Consider the following 16,588-nt stretch of genomic DNA (forward strand, 5'->3'; position numbering starts at 1 on the left):
AGCTGAACCTTTCCTTTGGAACCAAAAGTACCTGAAAATATTTTAAACATAAACCATAAGCACAAAGCTTAGTGGGTTCCCCAAAATACCACATATCATACATAAGACAGTGAATGTTATGGGTCGAATCCTAATCTTACAGTCACTTTCTGCCATGGACCAAATCATGGTCTTTCCTTGCTATGATGAGGGCCAAATCCTGATCTTACATTAAATTCCAGGGGCCATATCCTAGTCTTCCATGCAAGCATCATGGAGACAAGTAGCATCCTACATGCAAATACCAGGGGCCAGATCCTGTTCTTGCATACAATTGCTTGGGGCCAGATCCTGGTCTTTTATATAATTGTCAGGGCCATATCTTGGTCTTTCATATATATGTTAGGAGTCACATCCTGGTCTTCCATGCAAGCATCACAAAGACAACTACTCTCGCAGTCAAACAATCACAGATCGAAAAGTCTAGAAACTGGTGCTATAACCTACCAATCGAAATATCTAAGGTTAAAATTTCATCGACACTCAAAGACTAGTATTTTGCCTAAAAAGTCAACCAAGTCAAAAGTCAATGGTTAAAGCCAACATCAACCGAATTCCACATCGTGATTAATCCATGGTCACATCATAAAGAACAATCCAACCTTGTCATAGTTAAAATCCACTGTCACATCGTGATGATCATGCTACCACGTCCTTATAGAGTCCATCCAAAATAGCCGATGAGCCTCATCGTCTTGTCATGACATCCATATGGTCACGACATTCATATTGCATTGGGGAAGCTTAATGCATTAAGCCCCTAATCCTTTAAGCCACCCATTCAAACTTTCTAGAGGGCTATTTGACTCCAACAACATTCTAAAAATTGATGATTTATAGACATGCATGTCCAATTCATGTCTTGAGCTCTTGCTAGGTCAAAATAATGAAAATGTTACCAAAATCGTGTATGGATTTAAAACTCAACTAAACTTTAGATCCACGACATATAACCTTCAAGAGACCTCAAGGATCCATAAAGTTTCCAACTTTATGCAATCCTCCCATCCAAACTTTCCCAAACTTGTAGAAATACACATAAAGCCTAGAGTAAATGTTAGGATATGAGGATGAGAATTTTAATTTGGAGCTATGCACCAAGGATGCTTCCTTCTCCTTCAAGACCCCAAAACACCACAAGAAGCTCAAGAACTCAACAATTGAGGCTAAGGTTTCGTTGAAAGGGTTATAGGCTAAAGTGGGTGCCCTAAGCCCTAAGTTTAAGGGCTTAAATATGGAAGAAACTCTAAAAGATCATGGACTTGGGCTGCAGCTACTGTTATGTAGTGACCTTCCTCTTGTCATGTCATGACATCCATATAAGCACACGTTCTTCATTTGGCACGCTACATTATTGTTAGAATGTAAAGTTATTCATGGAGTGACTTTGTAATGGTTTGACTTGAGAATACCCACTTGCATATGGGATTGATGCCTTGTGACATGAGAAATAGAGAGAGAGAGACAGAGAGAGAGAGAGAGAGATGTTAGCACCTTTATATATAGTGGGTTGCATACCACTTGTAGAGTGTGCTTGAGAGATGTAGTTCATTGTGACTAGTGAGTGCGATATTTATGTAGATCTAGATCTAGATCTCTTTTTGTACTCATTCCTATTATCGACTACATCTTTTTAGCACCCAAATCACTGTGTTCATGGAGTTCTTTTAATTCCGCGTGCCAAATAAAATGCTCATAGTTCACTACATTTGGTACAAGAGCAGGTATTTGAATATCAAAGCAATTTTTGAAGAAATGGTTCTCGATTTAGCTACATGCAACACAATTGATACGTTTATGGTGAGTCTCTCAATGATCTCTCAATATCTCTTTGATTCATGCTTGCGTTATTGAATTTTTGATCATTTTGATTCATTGGATCATTTTTTTTTTGAAAAACCTATTTGTTATGTTCCAATAAATTTTTTCATTGATCAAGTCTGATCCATTCCTATTCTATTGTGTTTGATTCGATTCTCAATTTGAAAATGTTCATTTTAATCAAAATTTGGCCCAAAAACTATTTACGGTTCACTGTTCATTAATCCATTTTGAGCCTAAAATGTTTTCCATCTAAGATCCAACATATCGAGCCTGTTACTGTTCATGTCTATTTTTTAAGCCCATAATAAGTGTTTCAATCCAATATCATAAAAGTATGAGCCTACAAATCATTAAATCAATTTTGACTCTGAAACTTTTTTAGTTCGTCATCGTGTATTCAGTTGTACGCTCAGCTGCTTTTGACTTGATTTTTGATCATGATTTTCTTGCGTTTCGTTTTTGTTTATGCAATTTTTGAAAATCGATCAATGTTATTCGTGATTCTGAACTTATGAATCGATTAGATTTGATTTTTTCTATTACAAATCAATTATGATCAAGTTGAAGTTGAGAAATCATCAATCGATATTAGAAACATCAATTTTGTGTGTTGTTGACCAGTGAAATCGAAAAGTCAAACTCGAAAAAGACAACATCAGATTCTCAAGTGTCGATTCTATGAATTGAAGGTTGAAATTGGTTGATACAAGTCGAACTTGGGCTGTATGATGTCAAAATAGTGTTTAATTGATTTGAAGGTTCGCATACGAGGTTGTATTGTGGGGTTAGAGATAAACAAGGCTTCGCATCTAAGATCGACGATTGGGTTTGGAGGTCGAAATCAATTTCGACATGAGGTGAAATGGTTCGTTCGCATCCATGGATTGTATGTATTCCTACCGTTCACATATGGAACGCGGAGTGGAGAAGAAGGCAAATGTTTGCTTCGCATCCCTAAACTTTCAATGAAATGGCCGTTTTAACCCACTTTCGCAATAAGGGTCATAAAATGTGAAAACTGCTATATCCATTTTGTGTACTTGTAATTTAGGCAAGTTGGTAGAATTTACCCACTTTCGACACTTGGCAAAAATTTATGTGAAATGGGAAAATTTTCAAATCAAGTCCTTGCAGTTGATGCGAATTGACATTTTATGCCCTGTTTTGCATTTAGAGTAAAGTTTCGCATTTGAGGTTGTTTTGGTGAAACAAATCCCTGCAAAACGTTTAGTCCATGTGTTAATGGGGATTTTTGTATGGAAAATTCCGAATTGAACACTTCCTCATTCCTTTCCGGTTTTATAATCATTTTTTTATTATAAAAAGTGGAAGAGATTTAAATATGAGAATTCGAAAGTTGTGAATTTTTCATATTACGCGGATTTGAGGACCAATGTGACCTTGACCAATCGAAGTTTATGAAGTGATTAGATTTGAGATTCTGAAGTGATTTGGGTTTTCCAGGTTCATGATAGGTTTGGACATAATGAAATTTTTTGGGGGTGTGCTTTTATGTTCAAATTCGGGTAATCTATTGTGTAAGTTATGAAGTGATACTCCAAAATTACCTTTTGATGCTCGGTTTGTAAGGTCTCACACTCTGGAACCCGGATTGGAAGGTCACTGGAGAGTTGAAGTTCATTTCTACATTTGTCACGCTTGAGGCTTAGTTCGTGAAGTTGCTCATTTTTGAAAGACTGAAGTGGGTCATCAATTCCTAACTTTGAGGGGGAGATTGTTGCGGTGCAAAGTTATTCATGAAGTGACTTTTGTAACGGTTTGACTTGAAAAGACCCACTTGATATATATATATATATATATATATATATATATATATATATATATAGAGAGAGAGAGAGAGAGAGAGAGAGAGATGTTAGCACCTCTATATATAGTGGGTTGCATACCACTTATAGAGTATGCTTGACAGATGTAGTTCATGGTGACTAGTGAGTAGGATATTTATGTAAAGCTAGATCTAGATCCCTTCTTGTACTTATTCCTATGATCGAATACATCTGTTAGCACCCAAATCACCATGCTCTTTGTGTTCTTTTAATTCCGCATGCCAAATAAATGCTTATATTTCACTACAAGTGTGACACTCCTTGCATCAAATCGTGACATATGTTTTTTCTAAAAAAAACATGCCTTTGACTCCCTTATATCAACAAATGATCCATTATGGACAACGGGTGTTCCAAGAATGGTTGTATAATGGAAATCAAAACCATAATTCAAGAAATATCGGCCCTTAATTCGGTAATGGTGGTAATATAGATGCCTAGGACTGAGATAATGGAAGTGATGATGATCTGATACTGAATCAAAATGGGTGAAATATGAAGAATCAAGGTAATAATACCTTCGAAAACAATGGTTGGAATCCATCAGGAATTTACCAAGATGGAAACAACTGGAACAACCAAGGCATCAATAATTATGGAAACCATGGCTACAATAGTGGCAATAACGATTACAATGAAGGATTCATGAATCAAGGTGGGAATGACTAGTGAAGGAATCCAAGCGTTGTATTCAACAATGGAAATGGTGGGTACTATAATGAAGGAATCCAAACGGTGGCAATAACAATTACAATGATGGATTTGTGAACCTATGGTGTCTCATTTTCAGCCGGGAGAGTGTGATGATGTGTCACCTATACTCTGACTAGAAGGAAATGAGCACCATGTGGAAGTAAGACCACAACTCATTAGTGTCTTACAAGTATTTAGAGGAAATAAAAATGATGATCTGTATAATCTGCTCTATGAGTTCCTTGCAATTGCTAACGCGGATACACTGTGATGAACCAATAGAGATTCACATAGACTTCACTTATTTTCGTTCACATTAAAAGAAAAGGCTAAGTATATGTTCACTGTTCATGCTACCAATACTATTACTACTTGGGAACAACTAAAAACAAAAATTTTGCAAGAGTTTTACCCCCACGAGTAAAACCACGAAAATAAGAAAAGAAATACAAGATTTTGCAAGAAAAACCAACGAAGAATTCCAGGATGCATTTCAATGATTCAAGGAATTGTTGTGTTCATGCCCCCATCATGAATTTCCCCGTTGGCAACTTGTGTGTTACTTTTATGATGGAATCAATAGCACCAATCAAACCATGATAAATGCCTCATCCAGTGGAACTATTATGATGCAAGATAGTGACAAAGCTTGGCGATTCTTGGAGAAATTGAGTAATTGTTCAAAAACCAACTACTCAGCTAAGAAACAAGACACCCCAATTTCAACTGTTGCTTTAGTGGGACTAGATAAAGATTGGAAAAAATAAGCAAAATATGACATTACTTCCTTAAACAAAGAAAATTAACTTACTACTTTCTATCCTAGGTGTGGAGAAAGGTGTTTTTCTTATGTAGGGACATAAGATCTATGTAAGTTATGGAGATTTATGACATATCACAGATGAGTGCACAAAAAGTCAAGAAACAATCAATCAAGTGAACGGCTATGGTAAATTTCTAAAGAGTCAAAGTCCATTTAGTTGGCACAACAATCAAGGTGGGAACTGAACAGAAACTGTCTATGAAATTTTCAAATCAAAATCAATCGAGACAGTTCCATCAGTTCAGCTTTAAATTGAGAATGTGGAACATCAAAGAAAGAGAAAATCAATGACAAGAAGTATGACAAACTCTTGGAGTTTAGATCTGCTAATTCAAAGTCCATATCTACTATAGTGAAAACAATTGCTCAACTAGCAGAACAATTTGGGAAAAGAGGATATGGCAAGTTCTTGAGCAATAGAACAGTTAACCCAACTCACAACCACAGACCGGGAAAAAGAACATCAAGTCAATATGATTAGAATAACTCTCCATGAAAAAAGAGGAATTAGAAACAACATTTAAAACTGATAAATCAAAATAGGAAATGGTAAAACTGATTTTAAACTCAGGGAGAATGGCATGGAGAGAATAATATTATGTCATACCCCTCAGATTTAGAGAAACCAACATCATTTTCCTTTTGGAAAGCGTGGTCTAAAATTTGAGGACATGTGGGATATTTTTAGCCAAGTAAAAATTAATATCTCGTTAGTTAAACTGATTAAGGAGGTGCCATCGTATCTGAAATTTTAAAACGATTGGCGTTCAAAAACAAAAATTACAAACGCGTCTCCCTAAAAGCTTAACATAATTGAACATCTTAGCTCTATTTTTTTCTAACTCTCTTCCACCAAAGCTTAAAGATCCAGGAGCACCTTTGATTTTTGTTACCTTAGGTAAAATTGACATCAAAAAGGCATCCCTTGATCTTGGAGCAAGTGTCAACATTCTCCTAGGACATTTATACTATCAATACGACCTAGGAAAGTTAGAACACACATATGTAATTTTACAACTTGCTGATAAGTCGACAAAACTCCTGCGAGGCGTTTTACCCAATGTGATAGTAAAAGTTGACCATTTCTATTATCTTGTTGATCTCCTTGTGCTTGACATTGAGAACACATGTAAACAAACTCACATGACCATTATTTTAGGGAGGGCGTTCTTAGCAACCATGATGTTCAAATCAATTGTCGAACGGGGGACATGGACATAAGTTTTGGTAATAAGAAATTTAGTTTAAATGCTTTCCATAATTCTACTAACATATTATTGGATCATGAGTGTTATCAAATAAAAACTATCAAAAGAGATATAATCCACTACCATAGATATTAAGCACTCTAATCATTTTTATAATTTCTTTGATGTTGACATGTATGTCAAGCTACATCATACAAAGATTCAAATGAAGAATGAGAAGCTTGTTAGAAAGAAAGAAAAAGCCACCACAAACGGATGAGACTGAAGAGAAGCCGAGTGGTTGTTTTCTAGTATTGGTTACACCATTTGAGAAATTTCAAGAAGATATTTGGTGTTTCAAAATTATCGATATATCAAGACTCAAAAATGCAAAGTGGATACAAGTTATTTGAAGGAGAGTTTCTGATTCAAGTACCACAACAAGAGCCTGGTTGAGTAACGAGGTAATCTGTCCCGCGAAGGACGTCAAACTTCGTAATTTTGGAACTTTGTGGGTGTGTTCAATGAAAAACCGCACGAGACTTCACTCATTCACTAGGGTAGCCTAGGGGTTTAAAAGGATTGTTGTATGTATCAAGTGCAATCACAGAACCCGATGAAATTGAGGGCTAGTTAGTGTAGTTTATTTTTATTTTATTTAGTTTGTTTGCTTTTAGTTGTTTTCATTTTGTTTTAGAATTTTTTTTTTTTTACGTCTAAGACAACAAAAAACTCAAGATTATAGTACAGAGTAAATTCAACTAATAGTACGAAATGCAATTTTGAAATAACTACAACTTCCAATAAGTGTTGTATTATCTAAATTTGTTGGTCACTTACCTACAAAAATAAGGAATTGAAGAGTTCATGACAAAAATACACAGTTCATAATCGCGACACAAAATATAGTCGTGTCGTGATCCATCATCAGAAGCGTGAAGAAATTTCCAAAGAATCATGAATATTCATATTCCTAGTTATATACAAGCAATACAATGTAATCACCGCTTGAAGTATTCATTTTGGAGTCCTAGTGAGAGAGAAAAAGACATGAAATTCCAATTTCAACCTTACAAGATCAACCAAGGACCGAAAATTTTAGGGATACCCAATTGAGCTGGATTCAATCTTGCTGCTATCCTAAGGGAGTCTATTCATTTTTCTACAACGAGTGTAACGACCCAATTTTCACGTCCAAAAATTTCGTTTTTAAAACATTACTTTAGAAAAACATTAATAATTAAAACATTGTTTGATCAAACCACATCACAACGTAAACCTTGTCTAAAAGCCAAATCATACAAATAATCAAAATATCAGAGTATAATTCCCAGTGAAATCTCGTAAATACGGAAACCAGTGTGTGTGTATGATGTGCTGCTACCGCGCCAGCTCCTTCCCCTTCGAAGAAGAGGTACCTGAAACCAAAACTGTAAACTGTAAGCACAAAGCTTAGTGAGTTCCCCCATAATACCTCATACCATGCAAGCATATAACATACAACATTCAGCTAGGAGTTACGGGCCTCGCCCACACTCGTGAAGATACAGGCCCTGCCCACACTTCGCTAGCCGGGAGATATGGGCCTCGCCCACACTCGTGAAGATACGGGCCTTGCCCACACTTCGCTAACCGGGAGATACGGGCCTCGCCCATACTCTACTATCTGGGAGATACGGGCCTAGCCCACACTCCACTCTCGGAGAGATATGGGCCTTGCCCACACTCAACCGCTAACTCATAATATACAAGTATCACACAGACAACAAGTATAGACAACTCTATCATACCGACACATATATCATACTTAACTAAACCAAGAGATACAGGCTCGGCCCACACTCTAGTGCTAACATCTCGTCTACACGGGTCGACCTTGGTGCCTTAGACCCATTCCTACTGGAAGGAAACTCACCTCGAAATAGTTGCTGGTCTGCGTGGGAATTGACTGACTGCTGCTGCTGCTGCTCTGGAAATCCTCCGGCTATAATTCCCACAAAACACTTAATCAAACACTGCTAACTGACCCTCGGGTAAATTGACCATTTTACCCTTGATCAAGTTAAAAGTCAAAGCCAGAGTCAACTTTCAGTTGACCCGACTCACCGAGTCCTTATCCAATCAATTGACCTGCAACCCGTCTCTACTCGTCGAGTTGGGCGTTGACTTGACGAGTTCTCCTTCTAAACTGATATCCAAGTCGTTCATCCTACTCGCCAAGTTGTATGAATAACTCGCCGAGTTCATCTTCATCCAATGAACAATTGATGTTGTGACTCGCTGAGTTGTATGAACAACTCGCCGAGTCTATTCTTGATCTAAGAAGATTGTCTTGAACTCGCCGAGTCAGGGCGTTGACTCGCCGAGTTCCTTCATGGGTGAGTTCGGCTACCAAATCACTGAGTCCACCCAGGACTCACTACTCAACTCGACACAACGAAAAGGGTACAACTCGGAGACTCGCGACCAGACTCGCCGAGTTAGATGAGCGTCTCGCCGAGTCTGCTGCATGCAAAAGCCAAATACGCGATTTTGCTCGATTCCAGTCCATGCCTTTTATAGATCTGGGCTCCTAGGGCCTGGTTTACGCGTAAAGTTTCCAACTTTACGTGTAGATCATCACCAATAAAGGTTCTAAGGCTCAAAGTGCACCAAAAGGAGTAGATCTAGGGCTTATGTGCAATAGGACTCCAAAAAGGCAGTAGATCCAAGCTCCAAGGACTGAATAGAGTCTAGATCTAAAGGCTAACAACTTGAATCAACCAACAATGCACAACCAAGCTTGGGACATGGTTCAAAAAGGACTTTAATGGAGTAATAAGCATAGAAACAGAGGGAAAACGAGTTATCCCTCCAAGGAATTATTGAGAGAACACGGAGATGCTTGGCTTCCTTCCCTTCCTCTTGATCTACTCCTCTTCCTTCCCAAAATCTTAAAGGAAACACACTAAAAAGCCTCAAACTCACAAGAACAAGGGTTATACTGTATGGAGAGCTTCTGAGGGTGAAGGGGGCGGAGTTGGGGCGCAAATGGTCGTTTAAATAGGGTGCAAACCCTTGGAAATTAGGGTTTCATCAGACAGCGCGGACTCGCCGAGTCGCCAACTTAACCGCGTCCCAAGTCTCGTATCTACTCGGCGAGTCGGGCCTCCAACTCGCCGAGTCCAAGGCCAATAATACAAAATACTCAGATAAATCTTACATACCAGGAACCAGGTGCTACAACGAGGGTGTGTTGGAACTTTATATATAAAGGAGTTGCAAGTTGGCAATTTCCTTTGTATCCCACATTGGTGGGGGGAAGAAACTTTTGTGGGTTTATAAGCCTATTCCCTTGGTAAGCCTTCAAAGGCTTTAGTGGATCAAAGGAATGGGCCAAGCCCACGCGCGCGCCTAGCCTAGCCTAGCACTAGCCGACGCCGCGAGTGCGCGATTTAGGCGCACTTCGCACGACGCATCGGTCGCTGGGAGCTGAGGAGCTTTTATTTTTGACGGGTTTGGGTCAAGCCGGTTTGACCAATCCGGTCAAATGGTTGACTGCCGTTGACTTCGTGGATGCCAAGTCGGGGTATTCTAGAAGGATCAGGAAACGGATTGCTTGGAGAGCAAGCTGTCGCCCTAGGGTTTCTGGGGTCGGCCTATGGGGGGGCCCGTTTGATGCCTTCTAGGGTTACAATACCTATAAATACAGCTCCCTAGGAGCTGCATGATCACCTTACGAACTCTGAAAGCTCTCACCCTCTCTCTGCGTTTTTTCTCTTCTAGTTTCCGAGTAGTTGCTTTTTGTTTGTCGATTTCTAGTGCTGTTGGAATATCGATCAAGCTGCATTAAATCCTGGGGTTTTACTCTGTTGCTTACAGCCAGTACAAGCAAAGTAAAAACCTTGAAGGATAGGAGTCTGATCCGTGCAGTTGCTTCAAGATCAAGATCAGCAATCAACAGGTCGGTTTTACTTTTATGTCTTGTGGTTAATTCGTCCAATTACAGGACAGTCTTCTTCTACCTTTCTTATAATCAGATCTAATTGAGAAGGATAGATCTGATTTCTAGACGAAACTTGGTAAATATAATAATAATAATTGGATCTATTATTCGCAACTAATCGACATATAATTCTCAATATTGTTTGTCGGTTTCCTTGCGCGTCTATTAGTTTGTTTTCAAAAATCTTAAAGGTTTTTTATTTTTGTGATAAATCAACAGACTAATGGACACTACTGCTAGCCTCTACTTCATGAACCAAGAGTTTTCCAAACTTGACCAATTCGATGGTCAGAACTACACTCGTTGGGCCGAAAAGGTCAAGTTCATGCTTCATGTCTTGAAGCTCTCCTTTGTGTTGGACCCAAAACTGGAACCAATTCCTGATGATCCAATTCCCAAGGAGGGGGAATCTGTAGACCCAACGGTCATTACAGAACTGGAAAAGCAAAGGATTCTGCGTAGAGAATCCAAGGAATTATGTGTGGGTCACATCAAGAATTCCCTATCTGATCGGCTCTATGATCTTTACTCGCCGGTCAAAGATCCAAAAGAGCTATGGAATGCGTTGGAACTTAAGTACAAGGCACATGAGGAATGTACTAACAAGTACCTTGTGTCCAAGTACCTTGAGTTTCAAATGGTTGATGACAAATCGATTATGGAGCAAGTGCATGAACTCCAAGTCATGGTCAACAAGTTGAACGCACTCACCATCTCTCTTCCAGAACTCTTTCAGGTTGGTGCGATCATCGCAAAACTACCACCCTCGTGGAAAGATTTCTCTAAGAGAATCATGTACAAGTATGAGGACTACTCCTTGGATGATCTGATGAAACACCTCCACATTGAGGAGGAAACTCGCATCAGGGACAAGCGAGGTAAAGTTGGACAAAGTGTGCATCAAGTGTCAGCTGGGAGTTCTAGCCACAAAGGCAAATTTGGGGGACAGAACAAGAAGAACTTTGGACCCAAGAAACAAAGCTTCAAGAAATCGGGTCATCAGAATCCTAACTCAAAGCCAAAAAGGGCCGGTCCTTGCCACGTCTGCGGAGAGATTGGGCACTATGCAAGAGAATGCAAAGATCACAAATCAGTACCGGTTGAACACGCAGTCGAGAAGGTGACTGACATGGTGGCTAGTGTGAACCTTGGGGAGATTTTCATGATCTCCTCTCTTACTCGAGCAATCTGTGCTCGAGGTTGGTTCGTGGACACTGGAGCCACTATGCATGTTTGTGGGCATCGAGAGAGCTTTAGCACCTACCACCCCATGCCACAAAGGACGGTTGTCGTCTGTGCTGATGGCCACAGAGCTGAGGTTCTAGGAAAGGGTGATTTTCGGTTGAAGTTCACACGTGGTGAATGGGTGACTCTTCGAGATGTTCTTCATGTTCCTACCATCTCGAAGGGTTTGGTTTCTGCGGACAAGTTTGACAAGGGTGGGTTCAAGATGGTGCTTGAGAGAGGCAAAATTATGATCACTAAAGGCAGAAGACATGTTGGGAAGGCGAACAATACTTCGGGAATGTATCGCTTGTGTCTTAGTGATGAGGGTAATGTGAGTGGTCCTAGTGTTGAGTGTGGTGTTTCTAGTGTTGCTAGTGTGTCTAGTGTTGGTAATGATGTAATTGATGGATTGGTTGCTAATGTGAATGAAGTGAACATTTCTGGTTATATTGTTTGTTCAATTTCTTTATGGCATAAACGTTTAGCTCACACTAATGTTAAAAACATTGAAAAAATGCAAACTAAAGGTATGTTAAAATACGACACAAAAGATTTTGAAAAATGTGAAACATGTGTAAAATCAAAGTTCACTAAGAAACCATTTCCATCAGTTAAGAGAAACACTTCATTACTTGAGTTGATTCATTATGATATATGTGAGTTAAATGGAATCCTTACTCGAGGAGGAAAAAGATATTTCATCACATTTTGTGATGACTTCAGTAGATATCTACATGTTTATTTTTTGAGATCAAAAGATGAAGCTTTTGATGCATTTAAACGATATAAGGCTGAGGTCGAAAATCAACTTGAAAGACACATCAAAATTCTTCGCTCGGACAGAGGCGGAGAATATTTCAACCAAGAGTTTGACACATTCTGCGAAGAGAATGGAATCAAACATGAGAGAACATCACCATACACTCCCCAACAGAATGGTTTGGCTGAAAGAAAGAACCGAACCCTTTGTGAGATGGTCAACTGTATGTTGAACCAATCGGGTCAACCAAACAATCCGTGGGGGGAAGCACTATTGACTGCTTGTTATGTTCATAATAGGATCAGTAGTCGTGTGATCCCTACAATCCCTTATGATTGTGAAAGGTAGAAAGCCTAACCTAGACTATTTGAAAGTGTGGGGGTGTGTTGCTTATTATCGTACTCCCGATCCTAAGCGAACCAAATTGGGAGCACGAGCTAATAAGAGTATATTTATTGGATATGCTCAAAATAGCAAGACTTACCGGTTACTAGATATTGATTCAGGTGTTGTTGTGGAATCCAGATATGTGGAATTCTTTGAGGACAAGTTTTCTAAGGATGAAGGAAACTCTAGTCATACAACACCTACAAGTACCTCTCGAGAAATACTCCCACCTCCTCCCATTGTGGAGGAACCAAGGAGAAGTACTAGGGCTAGAACTGAGAAAACCTTTGGAGAAGATTTCTATTCTTATTTGGTCGAAGGAACACAAAAGAAAGTGACGAGAGAGGTCATCTTTTCAATTAATTTGGATGATGATCCTAAGACCTTTACTGAAGCCATGACGTCTCGGGATGCTCCTCTGTGGAAGGAAGCAATCAATGACGAAATTGATTCAATTATGGGTAATGGAACTTGGGAGTTAGTTGATCTACCCAAGGGGAGAAGACCCATAGGATCCAAATGGATATTCAAGAAGAAATATCATCCTGACGGATCCATATATGCCTATAAAGCAAGGTTGGTTGCAAAGGGCTATAGGCAGCGAGAAGGGATCGATTACTTTGATACCTATGCCCCAGTTGCTAGAATTAGTTCAATTAGAACTCTCATAGCAATATCAGCTTTGAAAGGATTGTACATTCATCAAATGGATGTGACAACAGCCTTTCTGAATGGTTTTCTCAAAGAGGAGATTTACCTGGAGCAACCTGAAGGTTTCGTAATACCTAGACAAGAAAACAAAGTATGTAGACTTGTTAAGTCTTTGTATGGGTTGAAACAAGCTCCCAAACAGTGGCATGAAAGATTTGACACCACAGTGACTGCATTTGGTTTTCAGCACAATAGTGTTGACAGGTGTATTTATTCTAAATATACATCTGATTATATAGTAGTTTTATGTCTTTATGTTAATGATATGCTGATCATTGGCACTCACCTAGAAGGTATTCTTGAGACGAAGAAATACCTGTCCTCGAACTTTAAGATGAAAGATCTTGGAGAAGTAGATACTATTCTTGGTATCAAGGTGAAGAGGACAGGTGGTCAGATTTCTCTGAGTCAATCTCATTACATAGAGAAAATTCTGACTAAGTTTCAACATTTGAACATTAAGGAATTCAATACTCCTTTTGATTCAAGTGTAAAACTGAAGGTGAATTCTGGTCGAGCAGTGGCTCAACTAGAATATGCTAGTGCAGTAGGAAGTATGATGTATGCTACTCACTGCACACGAACTGACATCGCATTCGCTGTAAGCAAATTGAGTCAGTACACTGTTAATCCAGGGACGGAGCACTGGAAGGCAGTGGGTAGAGTACTAGGATACCTGAAAAGGACAAGTACTTTTGATTTGACATATTCGTCATCTAATGGAATACTTGAAGGTTATTCTGATGCCAGCTGGATTGATCACACTAGTGATTCAAAATCAACAAGTGGTTGGATTTATACTCTAGCTGGTGGTGCTGTTTCTTTAGCAGCAGTAGGCAAAGAGGCAGAGTGGATTCGAGATCTACTTATAAATATTCATTTGTGGGATATTCCGATGCCTTCAATACCCATGTACTGTGACAGTGAGGCCACACTGTCTAAAGTATATAATGCGGTATATAATGGGAAGTCAAGACATATAGGTCTGCGTCACAATTTTGTAAGACAACTAATTGAAAGTGGTACCATCAAGGTTGTCTATGTCAAGACAAGTAGGAACTTGGCAGACCCGTTTACCAAACCTCTGACGAGAGATTTGGTTACATCTACCACGAGAGTCATGGGTCTAAAACCACAATAGAATCGTTTAGTGATGGAAACCCAACTTGTCATTAGCGCTCCTAATTTTTCAAGTTTAAAGGGTAACAACGAAATCACTAACGATAAAAGGTACTATCATTCATGATAGATCCATGTGAGGTAGGATAGTACGTCGTTGCCGAGAATGAGGTTGAGTTACGACTCTTAACATAGTTTTGGAGACATCTAAGAAACGAAGATGTTGTAAAACTTTGCCTATATAATCTAGAGGTGGTGCCACCTTAAGTGAAGATTAGTGGTTTATCTTCTAAAAGGTCATGAAAACGATTTATAGCGCATGGCCATAATAGCGCTCAGGGAGAACACAAATATGACTTGTGATGTGTGGGGGTAAACCGGAGAGGTCATTAAGGTTCATGGTTTAAACCTATAAGGAGAACACAAATATGACTTGTGATGTGTGGGGGTAAACCGGAGAGGTCATTAAGGTTCATGGTTTAAACCTATAAGGATACCATTGAATCCGTCTCTTCTTGTTTGTTCTCATTAGACTAGGGTTTAATCTTCGTGACACCCGAGTGACATCATCTGTCTGAGTGAAAGGAAACTTACCAACTTGGTGGGGGATTGTTGGAACTTTATATATAAAAGAGTTGCAAGTTGGCAATTTCCTTTGTATCCCACATTGGTGGGGGGAAGAAACTTTTATGGGTTTATAAGCCTATTCCCTTGGTAAGCCTTCAAAGGCTTTAGTGGATCAAAGGAATGGGCCAAGCCCACACGCGCGCCTAGCCTAGCCTAGCACTAGTCGACGCCGCGAGTGCGCGAAATGGCGCGATTTAGGTGCACTTTGCACTTCGCACGACGCATCGGTCGCTGAGGAGCTTTTATTTTTGACGGGTTCGGGTCAAGCCGGTTTGACCGATCCGGTCAAATGGTTGACCGCCATTGACTTCGTGGAGGCCAAGTTAGGGTATTCTAGAAGGATCAGGAAACGGCTTGCTTGGAGAGCAAGCTGTCGCCCTAGGGTTTCTGGGGCCGGCCTATGGGGGCCCGTTTGATGCCTTCTAGGGTTACAATACCTATAAATACAGCTCCCTAGGAGCTGCATGATCACCTTACGAACTCTGAAAGCTCTCACCCTCTCTCTGCGTTTTTTTCTCTTCTAGTTTCCGAGTAGTTGCTTTTTGTTTGTCGATTTCTAGTGCTGTTGGAATATCGATCAAGCTGCATTAAATCCTGGGGTTTTACTCTGTTGCTTACAGCCAGTATAAGCGAAGTAAAAACCTTTAAGGACAGGAGTCTAATCCATGCAGTTGCTTCAAGATCAAGATCAGCAATCAACAGGTCGGTTTTACTTATATGTCTTGTGGTTAATTCGTCCAATAACATGACAGTCTTCTTCTACCTTTCTTATAATCAGATCTAATCGAGAAGGATAGATCTGATTTCTAGACGAAACTTGGTAAATATAATAATAATAATAATTGGATCTATTATTCGCAACTAATCGACATATAATTCTCAATATTGTTTGTCGGTTTCCTTGCGCGTCTATTAGTTTGTTTTCAAAAGGGTGCTGTATGATTTAAGTTTGGGGTAGCAGGTTATATGTGAAATAAATGATAAACATGTCTAAAATCATGTTGGATATAATTTAAGTCTAACAAAATTAATTAAGTTAATAAAGTTATGTAGGATAATGTGAAATAAATCATACGGCTTTATTTAGTTGATATGTTATTGTATATTTGTGACTTTCATGTTTTAGTGAAATCATGAAACAAAAATGTGAATTTGTGTTGTATGAGGATACTATATATTTTGTATTGGTTGCTAAAATGTACCCACATCTAAAAATATATTTTAACTAATAAGGGTTGATGTCAAGTTTCTAATTAGGGTAGATAAGATAGAAAGAAAAGTTCCAAAAAAGTCAAAATATTAAGTTTTCTTTTCTAAGTTAGCTTAAGAGAAGAAGTTAATCTATGTTCTGTATTATTC

General features: G+C 39.1%; 1 non-coding gene across 1 annotated transcript; it reads right to left on the reverse strand.

Moving 5' to 3' along the window:
- Nucleotides 1–4,834: 4,834 nt before the first annotated feature.
- Nucleotides 4,835–4,941, reverse strand: LOC111921185 (small nucleolar RNA R71). The gene has a single exon (XR_002860106.1). It is a non-coding gene; the product is annotated as a small nucleolar RNA R71 (small nucleolar RNA).
- Between the last annotated feature and the right edge of the window lie 11,647 nt (nt 4,942–16,588).

Source organism: Lactuca sativa, chromosome 8, assembly GCF_002870075.4.
Source record: "Lactuca sativa cultivar Salinas chromosome 8, Lsat_Salinas_v11, whole genome shotgun sequence".
Classification (NCBI taxonomy): Eukaryota; Viridiplantae; Streptophyta; class Magnoliopsida; order Asterales; family Asteraceae; genus Lactuca; species Lactuca sativa.